Source organism: Colobus angolensis, unplaced genomic scaffold, assembly GCF_000951035.1.
Source record: "Colobus angolensis palliatus isolate OR3802 unplaced genomic scaffold, Cang.pa_1.0 Scaffold232, whole genome shotgun sequence".
NCBI classification, from domain to species: Eukaryota; Metazoa; Chordata; class Mammalia; order Primates; family Cercopithecidae; genus Colobus; species Colobus angolensis.
Genome location: NW_012115511.1, coordinates 581,087 through 604,487, shown reverse-complemented (window position 1 = coordinate 604,487; position 23,401 = coordinate 581,087). Strand labels below are relative to the sequence as shown.

The following is a 23,401-nucleotide window of genomic DNA, read 5'->3' as shown; positions in this document are numbered from 1 at the left end:
GAGAATGGCGTAAACCCGGGAGGCAGAGCTTGCAGTGAGCTGAGATCCGGCCACTGCACTCCAGCCTGGGCGACAGAGCGAGACTCCGTCTCAAACAAACAAACAAAAAAAATGGTATTATAATCTTATGGGACAACTGTCACATATGCAATCCATTGTTGATCCATCATCTTCACGTGGCTCATGAATGCACTTTTAAAAAAACATTTAATATTTAAAACTGATGGTAAATCACAATTACAATTGAATTTCAAAGATACAGACATTGACCCATCTTTGGTCCATGTTCTCTCCAAAAATCTGACCTTACCTGAAATTCATAGAATCTGTCTCTCTCTCTCTCTCTCTCTCTCTCTCTTTCTCTCTCTCTCACACACACACACACACGGCAAATCAGTGTACTACACAGACTCGCCAAACATGCTTCCTGGTTCTAAAAACATGTGACACAGCAATTCTACTAAAACTAGTGATTAATGTCAGAGAAGTAGTGAGTATCGATTGTATTCATTTTATATCAATGATCAGGTAGCATCATTAAGAATGAAGGCAAGGTTGCGGGTTTCATGTCCACAAAAGCTGTGTTCATAACTGCCATCTTGCACAAATAAATGACTAATGCTGCCCTCACAATCATGCACATCACCGGGCTGATGGGCTGAGAGAGCAGCCAGGTGAATGCATAGTCTTCTGCCAGTGTCCTCCAGGCCCCCGGGCTGCCATCCCTAACCTAGGGCAGCCTCTTGTTCTTTCTGCTCTGTTAGAAGCTGCAGTAAGTGGACGGAGGTCCCACTGACATCATCATAAAGCCACCACACCAACCTCAGGGGGCCCCCAACATCACTGTAAGTCCCACTCTTATGCACTCAGTATCTTTTCCCATTCCTCAAAAAGGTAATTCAAAATAATCACCATTCTTAAACCCAATTCTTCTATTCATATCCGCCTTCACAACCTCATGGTAAGAACTAGGGAAAGGAGGAGCTGACCACAGGAGGCACGAACATTCCCACCCAGTCTTGAAGAACAGGTGCAAGGGGTCTCTGATTTCCTCCTTCTTACAAATCGTTTTATTTATTTGTTTGTTTACTTACTTTAATTTGACAGAAAAAAAGTGTGTATTTATTTAAACATGATGCTTAAAGTATACATACACACACATTGTGGAACAATTAACTCTGCTTAATTAGAAAGTGCATTACCTCACATAATTATCATTCTTGTGGTGAAAACGTTTAACATCCACTCTCAGCATTTTTCAAGAATACAATGTAGGGTCACTAACTACAGTCACCATGCTGTACAATAGATCTGTTGAACTTATTCCTCCGACCTAACTGTAATTTTGTATCCTTCAACCAACATCTCCCCAGTCCTGTCCCACAAGTGCCCCATCCTCTGGTTACCTACCACCATTATACTCTCTAATTCCATGAGTTCAACTTTAATTTTAACTCCCACATATGAGTGAGAACACATGGTATTTTTCTGTATGTGCCTGGCTGATTTCACTTGACATAATGTCCTCCAGTACCGTCCACATTGTCAAAAATGACAGGATTGCCTTCTTTTTAATGGCTGCATAGTATTCCACTGTGTATATAACATATTTTCTTTCTCCATTTGCCCATGGATATGGGTTGATTCTGTATCTTGCCCATTGTGGATAAGGCTGCAATGAACATGGCACTGCAGATTTCTCTTTAAAATATTGATTTGAGGCCAGACATGGTGGCTCATGCCTGTAATACCAACACTTTGAGAAGCCGAGACAGGTAGATCACTTGAGACCAGGAGTTTGAGACCAGCCTGGCCAACATGGTGAAACCCTATCTCTACTAAAGATACAAAAGTTAGCTGGTTGTGGTGGCACAAGCCTGTAATCCCAGCTACTTGGGATGCTGAGGCAGGAGAATCGCTTGAACCCAAGAAGTGGAGGTTGCAATGAGCCAAGATCGCACCATTGCACTCCAGCCTGGGGCGAGACTCCATCTTAAAATATATATATTTATTGATTTAACCTGGCCTCCTTCTGTCTTCCACACTCCCCACATGTCTGCCACAGCCTCCTGATCACCTTCGTTGTCCCTACTCCAAGCCATTTTTCCCACTGGGGCCAAAGGGTATTTTTTAAAGCAGATGGTATCCCACCACTCTGCTCTTCCCACTCACATGAAGGCTGGAGCCCAGTTTCTAGCATCGCTTTCATGAGCCTCCACCAATAGGACTCATATGCCTTTCCACTCACATGCTCTACCTCCATCCTCCTATCCCCAAACCATGCCTATTCCAACAAGCAACCTACCCTGATTGGTACCATTTCCCCAAACCACCAACAATGCTTATGCTTTAAGTATTTGCTTCTACTGCTTCCTCAACCTCCAATGCCTTTCTCCTTTGTCTTATTCTCCAGCCCCCAGTTCCCACGCCTGTCTGCCCCCTGCCATCACTATTGACATGTGAAGGATTTAACTCCTCACCTCTTCTGTGAGACTTTCCTTCATGCTCTATAGATATTGTTTATATTGTACTTAATAAGTGTACTGAATTTTGCTTGTTTACTTATCCAATTATAAATATCTTAACAGCAGGCCCCATATTTTGTTAATCTTCACAATCAAATAAAGTGCCTGGCACTTAGCACACCCTCAATAAGTGTTTGTTGACTATGGAAACACATCAGTAAAAATGATTCTTACACTTATAACTGCAAAGGAGTTCAGAAAACAGATGGTCCAGGGTTTTCTATATTTTATTTCCCTAAATTCTGTCCACAACCTCTTCTGAGCTTCATTCCATTGGAGTATGCTTAAGGAAAGAAGAAAAGTTCTTATTAGACAGAATTCCCCTGGACAGGGTCTACACGTGAAAAGTTCTATTGTATGCACGACTTCCCCGAGACACTCCTTTGGGAAAGAAAGGAAGTTCAAATTTCTCTGTACTTATTAGCATGGCTATGGTGAATTCATATCTCCTCAGACAAAAGGCCAACCAAATGCTGCATGATTTAAAATTTGGAGAATAAACAAGAGTCATGTCTCTCAATTACTTTCAAAAGCTTTCAGGAGCAAGTTGTGGGTGTGCTTTCAAGTGTATGAAGTTGAGGCTTAAGAAACTGCCAGAATTACACCTCAGACGGTAACACTTTTTATCTTCTAAGGGATGTATAGCCTGCTACGTGGGGTTCTTACAAGTGTTTGTAATTCTTTTTATAAGAATGCACCTTGGTGGATCACCTGAGGTCAGGAGTTCGAGACAAGCCTCGCCAACATGGCAAAACCTTGTTTCTAAATATATAAAAATTAGCTGGGCATGGTGGCACGTGCCATAGTCCCAGCTACTCAGGAGGCTAAGGCAGGAGAATCACTTGAACCCGGAAGGTGACATCATGCCACTGCCCTCCAGCCTGGGTGACTCTGTCTGAAAAACAAAAAAAGAGTTCACAATATGAAATCGATATATTGGCTATGCTGTAGATGAAGAAGTGGAAGCATGAAGTATTTAAATAACTCACTGATGTCTCAGAGTGGAGCAATTATAGAGCAGGGATCCAAAGCCATGTCTATTTGATTTTGAATTTGTTAAATTCCCGATATTTGGCAATTGGCTATTAGTTGTCATTCCTGACAGGTTGTGACAGTCAGGGTGATATTTATTAGTTGCATTAATTTTTAAGAATCAACGTTGGTCACAGACCTGAGATATCTGCATGACTATCGTAAATAAGGACAAGAGTCCCAAATGTTAGGGAAGGGGATTCTTCTTTGTTGCCTTTTTTCCATCAGGCTGTATGCCCTTAGAAACAACGGGTGGTCCTTTGTTTTCTTCTATAAACCAAACAATCTATGATTATCTTTCTGCAGTTGTCCTAGTCAATTATCAGTATTATCTGAAGTTATATTATTTTAAACGGCACTGTCAGGAGGTCTGGATAGCTGCTTTCTTTAAATTTAAAATCTATTGATGAACCAACATAAAGATATCAAAACAACTGGAGACTAATACTAATAAGCAGTAATTATATAATTGCAAAAAAAAAATCCACCTCATACATACCCATCCTAGCAACATATCATATACAGAACTGAGACCACATATTTCACACACCTTCTCTCTTTGATTTGGCCACAACCAGCATCATCTTAAGTCTGGCACCCATAAGTCATTAATTGACTAAGGTTACCCAAAAGTTAGGGTAACTTAAGGTCAAAGGTAAGAGCTCCAATATTCCTTTGGCCTTTTCCACCACTATTAAGTAACTCCCAGCAACAACAAACAAATAACAGCCTCAACCCACTCCTAATCCTTGTCCTTGGCACTGACAGATTTCAGAAGAAAAACTCACCAAACAACAGACACCACTCAAAGAACAGAGAGGGCAGCTGGTATGACCTAATAAGCATGCAGCCCAATGTAGAGAAGCTGGAGAATCGTACTTTTCCTGAGCCAATATAAGAGGTGTTTACATTAACCAAAGTACTCATCAATGTACCTACAACTTTCAATTCAAGACAGATGAGACAAAAGTAAGACTAAATTGCTTCCAGAACATGTTAAAGTATAAAAGGTGAAAATACAGCAAACACCTGTTAGGTCTTGCCAACTGTTATTTCTCACATATTTTCTTATAAGTGACAGATTTTTTTAAACACTTCTAAAGATAAATGCAAAATGTAAACACCAAAGCAAGTGTGCATTTGTATGGCTTTGATGTACGCCTGGGAAGAAAGTAACCTTGTGAGAGTGAGACAGAAAAACAACTAAGACTGCTTCCCACAGCCAATACAATCACAATAAAGCCTGATCAGTTAGCTTAATACAATGCCAGACAAAATTCTGAAGGGGTTGGGCACAGTGGCTCATGCCTGTAATCCCAGCACTTTGGGAGGCCAAGGCTGGTGGATTACCTGAGGTCAGAAGTTAGAGACCAGCCTGACCAATATGGTGAAACTCCATCTCTACTAAAAATACAAAAATTAGCCAGGCGTGGTGGTACATGCCTGTAGTCTCAGTTACTTGGGAAGCTGAGACGGGAGAATTGCTTGAACCTGGGAGGTGGGGGTTGCAGTAAGCCAAGATTGCGCTACTGCACCCCAGCCTAGGCAACAGAGTGAGATTCCATCTAAAAATAAAAAATAAAAAAATTCTAAAGGGATACTTTTAATCATGACATCTTTCAGAGAATACATAAGCAACATCTAGGTATCTACCACACAGGTTTAATACATGTTAATATTTTGTTACATTTGCTTAAAATCTCCTCTCTTTAAGTAAATAAGATGACACAGATAGAGTTGAACCCTCTCCATCTTGTTCCCTTTACATTCTCCCCAGAGGTAACCAATATTGCAGAAATGATTGTATCAATGCATGTTTTTATATTTTCACTTCATGAATATGAATTCGATAAGTAATATAATTCTACAAAGGTGTTCCTCAAGTTCAGCTAGAAGAAAAAGTCAAATAGAAGCCAAGAGCCATTTGGAAAGGAAGAACAATATGAGCTAATGTGCACTATCGGATAAAATGTACTCTATGTATAACATCTGAAAGTCTGGTACAACAAAATAATGGGTTGATCATAGAATAAAATTTTACAGTAAAAGAACCTAAAATATATATTAAGGCAGTAACCAACACAAGTATCACTTCAAATCAGTGATGGAAAAACTGGTAAACAATTATCTACCCCCAAAGAACTAAAAAAGTTTTTAAAAAAGAGACTTCAACAGACACTTCAGAAAAGAAGATATCCAAACAGCCAATAAATACCTTAAAAAGATACTTGAGTCCCTCAGTCATCAGAGACAAATGAAAACCACAACTGGATACCACTGCATAGTCCAAAGAAGGGCTACAATGAAATGTAAATGACGAGTTGAGTTGAGGAGTGCAGCACACCAACATGGCACATGTATACATATGTAACGAACCTGCATGCTGTGTACATGTACCCTAGAACGTAAAGTATAATAATAATAATACAAAAAAGGAAAAAGAACATCACTGCCCAGGAACATAAAAGGGAAACAAATGGAAGACCCTGGACTTAACGGCTGAGTGGAGCAGAGCTGCCCCCAGACTGGAACTCCTGCTTCTGGACATCAGAAAGAGACCAATCAATTTCTGTTTCTTTTAAGCCACTTGTGACGGTTAATTTTATGTGTCAACTTGACTGAACCATAGGATGTCCAGATAGCTGGCACCACATTATTTCTGGGAGTGCCCGTGTGGGTGTTTCTGGAAGAGATGAGCATCTCAATCAGTAGATTGAGGAAAGAAGGTCTGCTCTCACCAGTGCAAGCAGGCATCATCCAATCTATTGAGGGCCTGCATAGAATGAAAAAGTGGCAGAAGGGAAAACTTGCTATCTTTTTGAGCAGGGGCATCCTTCTTCTGCATCAGAACCCTGGAGCATCTGAACTCTTGAGTTCTTGGGTCTAAAGACTGTGGGACTTACACCAGTGGTCCCCTGGTCTGTGAGGTGTCAGCCTTGGACTGAGAGTTACACCACCAGTGGCTCTGGTTTTCAGCCTTTGGACACAGACTAAATCACACCACTGGCTTTTCTGGGTGTTCAGCTTGCAGACAGCATATTGGGGGATTTCTAGTCCTCATAATCAAGTGAGCTAACCCCCACAATAAATCTCCTCTTCTATGGCTTTATACAAAAAAAGAAAAGAAAAATATAGAAAATACCAAGTGCTGACAAGAATGAGAAGCAATTCTGTACAACCCCTTGGGAAGAGTATTTAGGCAGTGTCTACTAAAGCTAATATATGCACACCCTAGGAGACAAGACTTCCACTCCTAGGTTTATGCCCAATAGAAATGTGTATTCAGATCCACTAAAAGACAGCTACCTGATAGCCAATGTTCCTGACAGCCAAACCCTGGAAGCCACCCAAATGCCCATCAGCGGTAGCGTAGATAAACAGAGCAAGTGTTTCTTTCTTGATCTGGGCTCTGTTTACATGGTGTGTTCATTTTGGGAAAATTTATCAAGCTGCTCACTTATGCTATGTGACTTTTTAATCTGTGTATTGTATTTCAATTAAAAAGTTTAAAAAGCAAGGTGAGGTTTTCACCTATCCTACCTTCTTTTAAAATATTTCACTAATGTTGATACGTGTTTCTGAAAATGAGCACTCACATAAACAGCTGATGTAAATATAAGTTGCTGTGTTTCTTGGAGCTAATTGGGTAAGATATAGTCAAAGCACACAGATTTTTTTTGGAAGGATTTTCATCACATCATTATTCACAATTGAAAAAAAAAGTGCACGTCCAATGATAGGGGATTGAATGAGTAAATTCATAGCCACTAAAGCCAAGTTGGAGAAGAGTGGTTCATGACACAGAAAATGATCCTAGCATATAGTTACCTGAACAGAGAGAAAGACTGAAAATATATCAAAGTGTTAATCTTTATTTTCCAAGTGGTGAGATTCTAGGCCAGGTTCGTGTTTTTCTTTTATGCATTTCTTAATTTCCCAATGAGCAAGTATTCCTTCCATAAAAATAAAAACTCAGCCAAGCACCGTGGCTCACGCCTGTAATCACAGCACTTTGGGAGGCCGAAGTGGGTAGATCACCTAGGGTCAGGAGTTTGATACCAGCCCGGCCAATGTGGCGAAACCCCGCCTCTACTAAAAAATATAAAAATTAGCCAGGCATGATGGCACATGTCTGTAGTCCCAGATACTCAGGAGGCTGAGGCAGGAGAATCACTTGAACCTGGGAGGCAGAGGTTGCAGTGAGCCAAGATCACGCCACTGCACTCCAGCCTAGGCGACACAGGGAGACTCCGTCTCAAAAACTAAATAGATAAATAAAAATAAAAACACATTTAAGACAGAGGAGAGCAGGGAATAGCATGGATGAGTCTAAGGTCTCAGGCTGTCTTGAGCAGGCTATGTGGACTAAGGTGAAGGTAGAGGCATCCTGCATTCCTGGGGCTCCTTTAGGCTCCATTTTTACTGGAACTCTTTCTAAAGTGAATTATTTTAATAATTTCTATATAATAAACCATCTAATCTTCGTGAGATGATGCAGCATCTTCTCCAAGTGTCCCTGTGAAAGCTTAGTGCCCTTGCTTCTGCTGCATCTGAATGCTGCTGCCTAACTTTTCAATAACAACGCTCCCCAGCTCCTGCCTGTAAATGCCATTCTGAAAGAATAAATTACAAATATGGGAGAGGTTCAGTGTTTAGGGGTCTGGTAATCAAAGTTTATTGTACTCTTGGTTTTGTTTCTTTTTTCCACTCCAAGAAGTTTAATGCAACTAAATTAGCATCAAAGAAATTTGCAAAAGCTCTAAGTGAAGCCATGATGAAATATAACTACATAAAACCAGATGCCAAACAGAAAACTATGCAAAACACTCTATGAGGATGTTCAAGAGGTTTGAAAGAGGGCCACGATCTGGGAGGAGTTAGTCACACAAGAGTCCAAAATGTTCCTTCTGGCTGCCACACACATCTTCTTCCAGGAAGATGAGTATAGGAAGCCTGGTGGGTAATGAATAATACCAGGTCTAAATCAAGAAAACATACATTTCAGATTTCAAAGGATCAACTGCTGTTGTGACAGCAAATTGTAATTATCAGCAGTTCAGACAAAATTGGGCAAAATCTCCCTGAATTTATACCTGAAACTGGTATCTGTAGAATACCCTTCAAAATACTTGCAATTTTTTTTTTATTTTTATTTTAGAGACAGGGTCTCGCTCTGCTGCCCAGGCTGGAGTGCAATGGCATGATCATAGCTCACTGCAGCCTTGACCTCCTGGTTCAAGCGATCCTCCCACCTCAGCCTCCCAAATAGCTGGGACTACAGGCAGGTGCCACCATGCCCAGCTAATTTTTTAATAATTTTTTTGTAGAGACAGGGTCTTTTTTTAAAAATTTACTTATATAAGATATATTTTATTCCACATTTCACATAGGAATACCAGTAATAAAATATCTTTTAGTTATTTCCCCAAAAAAGATGAATGGTCATTCCCAGGTCAATGTACTTAACAATGGGTCCTGTCACTGACCCCAGGACATACAATGTTTGGGACTTGGAAGACTAAGGTGGTTCTATTAGGCTAGCAGAGGCCTGGGTATTCTTTTTTATTATTATTATTATACTTTAAGTTCTAGGGTACATGTGTACAACATGCAGGTTTGTTACATATGTATACATGTGCCACGTTGGTGTGCTGCACCCATTAACTCGTCATTTACATTAGGTATATCTCCTAATGCTATCCCTCCCCACCCCTCCCCACAATAGGCCCAGTGTATGATGTTCCCCTTCCTGTGTCCAAGTGATCTCATTGCTCAATTCCCACCTATGAGTGAGAACATGTGGCATTTGGTTTTCTGTTCTTGTGAGAGTTTGCTGAGAATGATGGTTTCCAACTGCATCCATGTCCCTACAAAGGACACGAACTCATCCTTTTTTATGGCTGCATAGTATTCCATAGAGTATATGTGCATTTTCTTCATCCAGTCTGTCACTGATGGACATTTGGGTTGATTCCAAGTCTTTGCTATTGTGAATAGTGCTGCAATAAACATACGTGTGCATGTGTCTTTATAGCAGCATGACTTATAATCCTTTGGGTATATCCCCAGTAGTGGGATGGCTGGGTCGAGACAGGATCTTGCTATGTTGCCCACGCTGGCCTCAAACTCCTGGCCTCAAGCAGTCCTCCTTCCTTGGCCTCCTAAAGTGCTGGGATTACAGGTGTGGCCCACCACACCTGGTCTCTGGAATAGTATTTGACTAAACAATGTGATGGTACATTTTGGCCTAAACAAAATCTTCAGTGGCTTTTAACCCAAGATGGACCCATACATGTGATGTACACAGCTTAATTTAAAAGGAATTCTGAATTTCCTATTCTAAACTTAAATTATATTAACTCATTCCTCTCCAGCTCCCCTTATTTATGGGACATCTTTCCTCTCATTTTACATTCTGCAAAATTCCTGTGGAAATTGGAGCCCGTGTCATAGAGACTTGAATATCAAGAATATGAAGGGAGAGAGAGAGCTCTTTAAATCACATGACCCAAGTCCTTCATTTTCACAGATAAAGTGATGCACAGGCAGAATCTTTTGAATTCTTAATGTGCAACCAACTACAAAGTTAGCTAGGCTACAACTATGTAATCACATCATGTTGTATATGAGAAAGACTCAGCTCCTCGTTTCCTATCACTGAGAGGTTCTCTCTCTCTCTTTTTTTTTTTTTTTGAGACAGAGTCTCGCTCTTACAGATCATCATTCCTCCAAAGAGAATTCTAATCATTCAACCAAAATTTTCCAAGAGAAAGTTAGGGCTCCAAATACTCCCTGTAAAGGAGAGCCTCTGGCAAATGCTGAGTCATATATCTCTTTAAGAATCTGAAATTTAAAAAGGGCATAGGCCCATGTCCATTAAGTGCTATGTAAAATAATTCCAAAGGGGTTCCCCCATTCTCAGATGCCTCTCCATCAAAGTCAAGGGTTCTGGGATTACTGGTGAAGATGCCCTGCTGTCGAACATGGTTCATTTCCCTTAGATCTTATTGGGCTTCGAGTGGTTGTCACTGTGGTCAATGGTATTTGTTTACAGAGGCAGGAGCTATGCTTTCCTAGACCTTGAAAACTGACATTATCACCACAAGAGAGAATTTCTATAAAAATTTTACTCTCTTTTTTAGGCACATATAATCCCTCACTTCTATTCAAAAATGAAAGCCCCCTCCCTCCACAAGTTAAAATAAGGTACAAAGTTATGCTAGCATTTATCTGTAAGAATTGTACTTGTATTATTAGTATACCCAAGTATTATAAAGTTCCTATATTTGACAGAGACTCACTTTCTCCCTACCACCAACCTCCCGGCCCCCAGAGCAGTGCAAATATCACAGATCTAGTCTGGAACAGTGACTCAGCAGTATTTCGTAGCTTGGTCCCAGCTAATATTATCACTTCTTTATTAAGAAAGGGTTTTTCTCTTCTACACCTCACTTGCAACTCTGAACTTTTTGAAAAAGTAGTAAACAAAAATAAAATACGCTTTTTTAAAATCATATCTTTTTTCTTTTTTCTCATGAAGAAAAGGGGAGTGACAAGAGATCTGCAAATTGTCTTCTTATCCCTCTCTCTCTTTACAATCTGTTGTTGTTGAAGAGAATCAGGGCAGATACTTTGCAGATATCCAGATGAAGGCCTAGCAATAGGTACATGTAGGACCATGTTTCCTCTTCAATCTAGAAAAACCAACAAACTACCTTGGGTTAAACCAACACTAGTCAGTGGGAAGAACAAGCAACAAGAGAAATTTTTCTGCTGTAAACACTGCACCAGCCTGTTTAATCCTTGGATTCCCCAATATTCAACCAATACGTATGCTGACATGGGTGTGTGTGAATACACATGTAGACAGACAACTAAGAGATTTACGAGCATCTTTTTATTTTTTGTTTTCCTGAGTCATCCAGTTTTTTGGGCCAAACAGATGGGTAAAAATATTCTAATTTTGTGTGAAGCCGATCAAAGAAAGTGCTTTGAATTTATGTGAAAAAGTTTCCCATTAAGATGGTAGCTGTTTTTTCTAGCATGATTCTTTTTAATTACGGAAAAGAGCCGAAAGGCTTTGTCAGAGGGCACATGTTTTCTATAAATCAAAATGTAAATAAATGTGAGATTATTTCACTGGGCATACATATGGTTTTTGCTAAGTAAACTCTATTTATAAAACATTGTTAGCCTACACAGGAACTGCTGTCAACGTTTATAGGAAAGGAACTTTTCTACTGCTCTCAAACTTGCCAGGATTTGAAAACAAGCCTAGAAACATTAGTATTTTAGGAAAGATTGAATTTAAACTTAATGTGAAATGGACCACTGTACGTTTTCTGGTTTTCAAATGCTTGGAAGAAATCTTCAATTGTATATTAGCTTCATATTTTACCAGAAAATGTTTAAAATTGATGGAAGTTCCATTATTTCAATCATGACATTGTTCTAATCTTTCTAGAAGTTCTCTTTTGGTTATAGGTAGGGGTCTCAGATTATTTTTCTTATCATTGCCACTAAAACAAAAAATATTCTGTGAAAGGGGAGCCTTCGACATTAATTAAAGCCTAGTATTCATAATTGCCACACCATCTCCCCCAAAAGGTTCATTTGCACCACCTCTTCTCTTAATTATACTCATCCTTGACCATAAACACATTTATCAGTTCTGCGCAGAGCAGTCCTCAAAATGAATCTGCTGTGAAAGGAATTAGCCATAAGCAAGCATGAAGCAAGAGTCCTTGACAACCAACAGCAAACCAATAAGGTAATAGTAACCTTAATAATAATTTACGTTCTCCATTTTCCATTCAACTTTTATTTCTTGAGCTGCAGCGCCTTCCAAAACAGAATTTTTTCCGATGCTTTTGCAATCAATCCCTACTCTAGGTGGATATAAGCCAATGGTTACAGTCATGAGCAGTTCCCGAAAGAGACATCTCGCTCTCTCTCTCTCCCTCTTGCTTTTTATTTTTTCCTTTCAAGTTGCATCTCTCCCAATTGTAAGACTGTCATCTCTTGGCATGAAATGCATTTGTTTTTATTTTTAAAGATAAATACGCACACAGAAATGACTCATCCTCTTGAATGACAAGGGGAAAATATTAGGTAGTTCCACAAAAATAACTCAAAGGATTTTAAAATCCACGTAAGAAACTCTTGAATTTCCAAGTTAATAAAACACTTAAATATATTTTAGGATTATCTAACATGTAATTATCTGTATATGACTAAACTGCTTTGGAAACGATGTAAAATATTTCACTCCCAAATATTTTTCCCAATTTGTATGTCGGATTCCAAAAAATTAACCCAATTTATAAAGAAGACTCCATTTCTTTGCAATATATCTAAAAGGGAAAGTTTGCTTATAAAATGTAACCATGGTTCCAATAAGCTTAAAAAATAGTCATAGATAAAAAAAAACACAATTATTTTCTGTATCATTCATTTTTCTAATTTTGTGGATTGAGAGCTAGCAACCCTAACAGACACTAATGAATTTGAAATTATAAGGAAAGGCTGAGTTCTCCAGAACTTCTGCTCCTAATCAATCACCAGAGATCAGTGACATCATTAGCGCCTTTGATCACAGCTCCTCTTTCAAGCTCAGATGGGATGGATTGATCCTTGCTGGCACAGAGAATGGAGAAACACCTAGGAATACAATTCACCGTGAAACATGAGAGGTCATCAGCATCTCTTCCCTTCCTTCAAGAGGAACAGAGAGCACATTCCAGAGCAGCCCAACACCAAACAATAGAGCCACCTCATTAAATCCAAACCTAATTCCCGTCTCATCTTCCTAGGATTCCTAAAGCACTTTAAGAGAGGAAGGGATAATAAGCTACTTTTCTTTCAAAGAACCTAGGTTACGAGCCTTTCAGTGTGTTCTTCCTTACCCAACACACCTACTCGGGGCTGGCCCCAAATCCCCTCACCATGTGGGGAGGGAAAGAATCTGTGGATTTTGTTCTCCCATTTTCCCCATTACGATGCACTTAAACAAAGCAGGACTTCCCCTTCTACTTCCGAATTTTACATAATGAAACAAGTAATATTTGAGAAATAAAATCTTACTTAAAACTGCCATTGGCCAAGAAGAAAGTCCTTTAATATAATGTTAACCGCTACAATTTCAAAATACTTGCATTGCAGTCACTCAGCATGTTCTCCTCTGAAATGGTCACTTTGGGAATGAAAAGTTTTAATTGACCTTTTCTACATTTGTTCCATGGTTGTTTTCTCCCCCTCCCTATTTGTAATAGCAGTCTAATTGAGCTTCATGACTGGTGGTGAAAAGTAGTTTATTATCTCCCTCATCAGGTGATCAATGATTTCATTAATAAGACAGATAACAAAACTGTCATATCATCGACACTGTTATGAAAGATGATCCTAGCTTCCCGCTCCATTTTCCAAGGTCTGGGGTTCTCTGTGGCAGCTCTGAGTCCATTCAATATTTTCCACAGACAGAGAAAAGTGAAAATCCATTTTGAAACCAATTTCAATTAGGATCCAGAAGCTGTTATCACAGGTGTCGCAGAATGGGCCCGTAAGTGGAAATGTCGCCTATCCATTCTGAAATGAAACCTTATCAGGGGCTACAAAGATGGCTGGGGACAGCCTATCTGTAAATTACTTTTCGTCCTGTGTTAACTCAACCTTAGTTCTGTCATATGGAATTCTTTCCATCCACTAGTAATAATCTAATGACTAACTAGACACAGCACCCAAACGGCTTCCAGCCGGGCAGGGCTGTCCCCAGAAACCCTTAAACATGGGTACAAATGCAAACACACTCTGGCCTGCAGGCAAGCAAAGGGACAGGCATGCTTTAAATGATAGAACTAAAAGTTTATTATGGGAAATAAAAGAAGCCCGTCTCCACCCATTGCATTCCTGGTGATTTTTCAATTGCAAACTCCAAGGCCCTGTTATTTCATTAATGCAGCACCCAAGTAGTGAGGCTTTTCTCTCACATCTTTCAGTCTCCTTTTAGCAAATTATCCCATGACGGCAGATTTATTCAGTCAAAGACCTCGGACTTTGAGAGGCAACAAAAGAATCAAGAGACTTTCTGGTCCACCTGCCTGGCGAATGATGAGGCAGGGAAAAGTCTCCCCCAGAGAAACCAATCAAACCATTGTGTGGCACAGTCAGACCTTTTCAACTGTCAAGCCAGAGAGCAGGGAAAGAGATGAAAGAACGCGGGATGAAGCTACCATTTACGGAACCATGTGGGAATGGTCTCCTAAGATTTAATAATTGGGATGGAACTCAACTTTCTACAACTAAAGAAAAAAAAAAGAGAAAGGAAGAAAGGGACCAGGAAGAGGAAAGAGTCGAAGAAAGGGAAAAAAGAACAGGCAAGAAAAAAAAAATAGACTAAATTGCACAGGAATAACTTAATATAAAAATTCTGTCTACCTGACACAAAGTCCAATCTATATAAGTAAAGGCGAAAGGGGAAAGATGTTTCCAAAAAACAAAAAGATAGAAAAAAAAAAATAGCAAAGCATTTGGTATTTTCCCTCTAGGTTATAGCTGCATTAAGTGTTCAGATTCTAATTTTCTCATACAATTAATTTAAAGTAACAAAAACAATAACGAAAAGCCCTTTAATATGGCTGTCTTGTAGTTTTAAACATAAAACGGAATTTTAAATTGGCCTAAAATGTACATTCACTGGATGCTAAAAAAAAAAAAAAAAAAAAAAAAGATTCAAAATAGCAGACGCTCTAGGTTATAGATTTCTGAACAGTTTTCAAAAAGATTTTCATTCTACTACAAATTCAACATAAGATATTTAAATAGAAAAAAAAACTAACACTAAGTTTTGCTAACAGGACCCAAAAGAAACATTTTTTTTTTTTAATGTGAAATAAACACAGCATCAAGCAGCTACTGAAGTTCCTATGCTTCCTGTCATTACTGGGGACTCATATCACATGCGTTACTGAGCTGAGTTTAAAGCACACGTATTGGTCAAAATTTGGGGGAGGTGCTGGAACTGTTCTGCGTCTCGATGGTGGTGGTAGCTATGTGAACTTACTGATTGTCAAAGCTCATAGAACTGCAAACCACAAAGAGTGAATTTTATTGTATGCAAATTTTACCCAATAATAAACTAAAGCAGACATATCTGGAAACCTTTCTATGTAAACAAGGTAACAGGGAGTTTTTTGCTTTTACCATCACCCAGTCTCCCCAAAGCTGCCTGGAAAAGCAAGCCCTCCTCGACCTTGAGGGTCAGAGCAGGAAGTAGTGATAGGCCACCAACTACCTCTCCAGAGGGAGATTTTCTTCCCCTAATCACCGTTTTGCCCCTTAGGCATCCACTATTTAGTGGTTGTTTCTGATTCTGAGCAGCTTGTTTCTGGAAATTTGAAATATTCACACCCCATGATCACAAGTAATCAAAGGCAACCCAGAAACATCCCACCCAAGCAAAACATCATGCTGTGACTTTTTTTTGCTCTTAAATTTGAAAAATGGGAGTGATATTTATTCCTGGTTTATCTGCTATTTATTTATCCCAGGAATTGTTCTTTTTGAGGAGAAATCCAATAGCTAAAATCCCAACTTGTGCCAATTTCAGAACCAGTGATTTAAGATATTGTTCCCTAACTCTAGACTGTCAAGCTAGACCCTGATAACCAACCTCATGTAAGGATTTCCTATTAGCCAATCCTTCTAATTATCTCAATCATATTAAAGCTGAACCATTCAGAGAATACTAACAAATGATATTATGCTGAAAGGAGTGAGATGAAAAGCATCAATAAATTTAATCCTGGCAAATAATACCCACGAGAGTCATATTACTATTACTATCAATAGCTAACATGTTTGGGTACTCTCTGTGCCAGAGTCAGAGAGGTTAAGTACTTAGCCCATGATCACACAGCAATTATGTGGTAGGGATAGGGCTCAAACCCTGGCTTAACTGCACAACACTATTGCTGTGTTACACATGCCCCCTGCCCTCCTGTCTCAAAGTGTTGTGATTTACAGGCTTATTCAGTATCTGCTGAGGCCCTCTCAGCAAAAACACTGAATGTGAGCAGGGAGGGGCTAAGGTAGAAAACCCAGGTGCTACTCTCAAGAAGTTTAAGTAAAATGTAAAATTTCAGTGCTATGAAGGAAGGGACAAGATAAACTGGTGGAGTATGAGGGATCTTTAGAGTATTGAAAGTATTTTGCAGGATACTGCAGTAGTGGATATGTGACATACATTTGTCAAAACCCATAGAACTGTACAACAGAGTGAGCCCCAATGTGAATGATGGAAAGTTAATAACAGTGCATCAATATTGGTTCATCAGTTGTAACAAATGTACCACATTAATGTAAAATGTTAATAACAGGGGAAAGTATATATGAGGGGGTATATGAGAACTCTATCTTCTGCTCAATTTTTCTGTAAACCTAAAACCTCTCTAAAACACAAAGTCTATTACTTGAAATAACAATAATTTTAAAAATAAAAAAAATCTAGTGTTATTAGTTCCCCAAAGGACACAAGACCTTATGAGGAGAGAAAGAGACTGGCGACGTATTCACATTTGAGACTTTAAACATGCATTGGTGTTAGCAAAACACTTCTATGGAGGAACACATGGACAAAAGGCCAAGAGCCCTTGAATTTAACTAAAGCATAGGTTATGGGATGGGATAGTAGCATTATCTACTTCTGAACATATCAGATTGGACTGTCAGACTGGGGCCAGATTTTAGAAGACACCTAAATGTTAAGTCAAAGACTGAACTTTATTCTACAAGTAGATGGGAGTCACTGGAGCTTTCAGAGCAGGGGTGTGGCATAAGCAGAACTGTAATAAGTCTGATTTGGCGGAAGCAAGTCCCATGTATGACAAGAGTGGAGATGAAAGCCAAGGGGATTAGACAGAAGGCCATTTTAATCATCTAAGCATGAAGTGTGAGGGTTTTCACCACACAGTACAGTAGGTCGGCCTGAAGAGACACACGAGCAAGTAATTACAGAGGAAAATCTAATAGGACCTCAAAACCGGTAGGACATGGGGGCAGGAGAGAAGGTGGGGTCAAAGGTGATGGTGCGGTTTCAAGCCTGGCTGGCCACAGGAAAGGTGATATACTTAGCCAAAATAAAGAACACAGTGGTAACCAGAGTACAGGACATGTGAGTTTGGAGCTCAAGAGAGTTGGGGCTCTTATTAGAATCAGAATATTTGTCTTCAGTTAGTTGGTTTATAAACATAAAAACTCTTTATAAAAAATAAAATCTAATTTGAATACAGCACAAACCACCAGTTCAACCCAGGAAAAGAATCGAGAAAAAAGGATATATATATGCTGCTTCTAATGCAATAGCATATAATCAGTACAACACTAGCTTTCGAGGTTGAGGAAACCGAAATAAAGGTTCCCAAGATTATCTTCCCTATTTTCCAATTTAAGAAGGCATTTAGAAGGAAGTTTACAGAAACTTTGTTTTTTTAATCCATCCCTCCTTAAGATGTGCAAACTTGGTCACATTTGGGATTTGTGAAACATCTTGAACTATTTTTCAGACATCTGAGTCCAGCAAATTCACCATTACTTTTGCCAAACATATTTCCCTTAATTTGAAAACTGATGTGTATGTTCAAGACAACACAATCTTTCTGTTTTGGATTCATAATGTTTAACTCACCAGCATGCTTTGTCCTAATAGCAATGGCTAACATTTGCAGAGTCCTTCCTATATGTTTATGACATGGCAACCTGTGAAGTGTGAAGTAGGTCTTACTATTATCTTGCTAAACTGATGAGGAAACTGGAACGCTGAAAAGTTAATCTGCCCACACTCACATGGCTACTCCTTCATGTTGCCAGAACTCCAACCAAGCTTTCAGATCCCAGAACCTGTGTGTGCTACGAATGAACATCCTATAATCTGAAATCCATTTTATCTGAACATCCTTTCCACTTATCTGTCACGTGCCAGGAAATGGGATGTGGCAAAGAAAAGGGGTTGGACCTCTATAGAAACAAGAAACTAAAACTCACAACCTATGGTCTTTATGGCGTGAACTGCCTGCCCATTTCAGAGCAGAACTGGCACATATACTCTTACCATAAAAAAAAGTCAAGGAGACAAGAGCTCATGGTGAGGAATAGCAGATGAATTTCAAACTTCCAACAAAACTCAAAGCCATCTTACTCCCAGCTAGAAGACGAACAGACATCACAACCACTGGTTGGTGCAAAAGTAATTGCAGTTTTTGTCATTACTTTTAAAGGCAAAAACCGCAATTACTTTTGCACCAACCTAATAACACCCATGCAACGGACAGTTTAAAAGCAAATCGCAAGGCCAAGAAGTAACCAAAAGTTAATGCAAAGAGAAAAAAAAAAAAGCATCTCCTTAGGAATTTGCAGACCATAACACTTTCCCCTTACAAACCTTGAAGTAAATAATTTTTTAAGCAAAGAACCAAATTCTTCTTTTTGAAAGAATCAAAGTGAACAGAGAACTTCCTTTGCATCATTAATCTATCAGCTTTGGTTTCACATTGCATCAGCGTTAGGATAATAATTTCTGCTTTCTATCACTTTAAAGTATGTTCCCAGTAACTATCAGATCTGATAAAAGATCCCCAAGACCACGGCCTACATACGTTTATCATTAGTTTCTTTTTTAAAGCTGAGTTATAGATTAATAAGAACTATTGAATTACTCCTTTAAAACAAAAATCATGGGCCAAAAATGAGGCAAAACACTTCAAATTGAAAAGTCAGTATTTGTAAATCGATGAAAAAAAGACTGTGTAAGAGAATGAGAATATGTAGAACATTGGAAGATTTACATTAAAAAACTCTTATTATTTAGAAAACACAACATGTAGCTTATGAAGTAATGAATCTATGCCAAAAAGATATTATTAAGTATTAAGCCACTTTACTTACAGTCTTCACACATTAATGGACTTGGACATTTTAAAGTCAACAATCACACCTAAGATCCGCATGCATACTTTCTATGGGAAAGTCACCATGTGAAATGCCACAAATGATCACTTAAATCACAACTGCACTTAAATAATTCAGAAAACTAAATGCCATCTCCTTTGTTATTTACACTTCAAATGTAACACTAAAATTTAAAATCAAACCATGGGCACATTAAACTATGGGTACACTGTACTTCCTGCATAAGGGTTACTGAAGGCTTTATATGTTGATATAGGTTCTTAAATGTTACAAAAATCAAGTTTGGCTTGCTTTTTTGTGTCATACAAGTTCTACAACACAGTTTTTCACTCGCATTATTTTAAATTTCAGTGTTAAGTGGCAAATGCTTCTTTAAAAAGCTGTTCAAGTTTTCTGAACTATACCTTTGGGTTGTAGGTCTGCGTATGGTTAAACAAAACTCTATACGAATGTTATTCCAGGAGCAGATACTCCGCTGAGAAAAGTACGAAAACAGATCTGTAAGGACACGCAGTGGAATGTGAGTGGTTTGGCTGGGAAGCTCACAATGAAGAACAAACTGCACCACAGAATGGCTGGAAAAGTTAATTAAGGCAACCTCACCAATAACTCAGCCAGTAACAAAACTTTTTGTTCATTTGTGTGACTTTAGTCGTGAAATGGTGGATAGGAGAGAAAATGCAGGTATCACATTCATTTGGTTTTTGAAACTGAACTCTTTTTTTTTTTTTTGAGACAGAGTCTCGCTCTGTCACCCAGGCTGGAGTGCAGTGGCGCGATCTTGGCTCACTGTAAGCTCCACCTCCCAGGTTCACGCCATTCTCCTGCCTCAGCCTCCTGAGTGGCTGTGACTACAGGCACCCGCCACCACGCCCAGCTAATTTTTTATATTTCTAGTAGAGACAGGGTTTCACCGTGTTAGCCAGGATGGTCTCGATCTCCTGACCTGGTGATCCGCCTGCCTCAGCCTCCCAAAGTGCTGGGATTACAGGTGTGAGCCACCGCACCTGGCTGAAACTGAACTCATTTTTAATTGTTCAGTTACAAATGGATATAGTTCAGGGCTTTGTAAAGGAAACACAAGAACCCTTCTGGAAACAGTAGCAATCAATACTACCTGTTATAGCATCCACATGATTCTGTTTTCCTTTCTACGAATAGCCTCAGTGCAGGGGTCCAAGCATTTATGAAATATTTACAGACAAAAAAAGAAAAGATAGGAAGAGGGACAGAAGGACAGACGGATGGACAGAAGGATGGAGGGCCACGGCGATGTCAGCCACCAGTCAGCACACAAATAGTGTCCCAACTTGGAAAGCCTGCACCCCATGAACTCTAAACCCAGACAGGGGCAGGTCCAAAGCCCACACACCAGTCCCTGTGATCAAGACTGAGTGCAGAGGCAGCAGGTGACCAGGCTGCAGAAGAAAGGGCCTCTGCGCTTCCAGCAATCCATGCCCCTCAGCATAATCCTGGGACTGTAAAGAGGCGCTGAACTAGTTAGATGAAAACTGTAGAGGACTCTGTAAAAAAGACCATGGTAATTATTAGCATCACATACACAAAGAAAAAGGTTTATTGTCCTTTCTTTTACTTGTTCCTCTCTTTAAATTTGTTTTCCAAGAGTCTGCCTGTCGGCTTGCAATCCATATTTAAAAACGCCACTTCCATTTTTCCTTTATTTGATTTTTGTCCCAAAATATAAAACACTAAATCTCTTAGAAGAAACAGGAACATTGAAAAACTGATCAGAGTTCGCCGGATTTCCAGGACAGCTATCATTTAGGCATGTTCCCTGCAAGTTTGACCAATGAGTGTCTGCCCCCAAACGGGACAGGATTCATACACATTTAGGAGAAAATGTGGGCTCAAGGGCACAAACTGATCAGGGCAGGAAGTCAGTGGAGTGGGGTTGAGGAAACAGGTGATTATTTAACACTGTAGCACTAACATTTGTAAATCATGACTGCTCCTTCTCTGGCTAGTTTTATCTCGTAGCTTCCTGGCTGTTGTGGGGCTGGTCATGTTAGTTCTGCTCCCAATCACCCTCAACAGAATCATGAGGGAAACCCGAGGTCCAAGAGCAACTCAAGACAAATGCAGCTGCAGTGGAAAACCCCCTGAGAATGTGTCTAGGTGTGGGAGTGGCACAAACAACAGTATCTTCATAAGACTGAGACTCTGTGGCCATGCAGGTGAGATTCATGAACACGAGAGGCACTTCTGCAGGCTCCATGCAGCGCAGCAACATCTTCTGCCATGCACTTGTTCTTGCCTGTTCTCACATTCACACACATGCATGCCCATAGTTACCCCTACCACACATACCCACACACCTACACACTCACGCATACACTTGCCCACACTCACACATATCCTCACACACTCACACCCCCTACACATGCACACTCACTCACACCCTGACACACAGGCATGTACACTCACACAAACTATAAAGATAACCAAAAGCTGATGTTCCTGAAGCCAAATACGTAGGAAGCATTTATTCCTACAGAATTACCATAAAAATTACCAAATAACCAACACTGCATATACTGATTCTATTTCTAAAATAATAAATTTGCCTAAATTTTACCAATTCCAGAAAAAAGAAACCAAAGTAACATATTTTTAAGGAGAAATGCCTTCTATAACCACATTGGATGAAAAATGCCATATCATGGCTCAGTTAAAATAAGTGCCAGTCTTGACTTTAAATACCATCAATAAAGGAGGAAATACTTTCACATATATGTAAATTCATTATTTTAACTATGACATAAATACATCTCCCTGAGGATCAATTTAAAACAATTTAAGGATCAATTTAAAACAATTTAAAACTGAAGTCATTTAAAAACTGAAGTCATTTGCCAGTAGGTTTAAGAGCCAGCTCCTTCCCTACCCAGTGCAGTCAGCAATGCACACTCACGAAACTGGGTGAAGAAGTGCAGGTGAGAAGCACAGGCTCTCAGCAGACAAGGAGGGGCCCAGAGAGAAGTGGTCAGGCTGCTTGGAAGTATCTGCCCTTAGAGTCTAACGTTCTGGACTGGAGTTATCTTTCAAAGGAGATTCTGACTCTCCAAGTGGATGTAAAAACATGTAAATCAATCTAGTAAAACCTGTCTTGGAATATAGAAAATATAAGAATAGCAGGTTGGCTCATACAAATCAGTGTGCCCAGATACGCAGTGTCCAGGAACTAGGAGAACGGGCCAGCTCATTCTTCCTAAAGGCCCAAGGAGAAGCAGAGAAATTCAGCCAGGCCAGGAATGGCTATGAAATCTACAAAAAGGAAAGGCATTAGTGGCCCACAATGGAGAAACAGCAGGGACAGGAAGTGAAGGTTACCATTAACATATTCAGTCTGTTTGTACCAGGGAGGCTCTGGAATTTATTTTCAACACTCCATGCTTGAACTGAAATGCCTCTCAACATTTTGCTTAAAATTTAAAAATATAGAATACAGGAACAGTGGCTCTGTGTTATCTCTGAACACAAATAAGTAAATTAAATTTTTATAAGCTAACAACAAAACCTGCATCTCAGATACTAACATTACCTTGAGGTTCAATCATTAACACTTCTTAAAATCCTTTAAAGTAGACTACTTAAAGTTGGGGCTGGGGGAGACTCCTGTCCTGTCACTAATTTTGACAAGACAACATTTGTGTCTTTTGTACTAATGATTCTGAGTAGTATAGATGATCCATATGCAACACAAAGCATTTTGAACTCTTGCCAGACTAGTCAAGATGATTTCCAAAATGCCAAAACAGGAACTTCTGATAATAAATAACCTATCACATTTACATCTCAAATTAGAAAGTTTGGAAGTCAACATGTAGGTTGAGTGCCAAAATAGAGATTACTAAATTCCATGT

The 23,401-nt window shown here is 39.4% G+C and overlaps 1 protein-coding gene across 1 annotated transcript in view; it reads right to left on the bottom strand.

Moving 5' to 3' along the window:
* GLI3 (GLI family zinc finger 3) overlaps nt 1-23,401 on the bottom strand; it is a 306,231-nt gene that overhangs the window by 240,044 nt on the left and 42,786 nt on the right. The gene's annotated exons all lie outside the window — the stretch shown is intronic.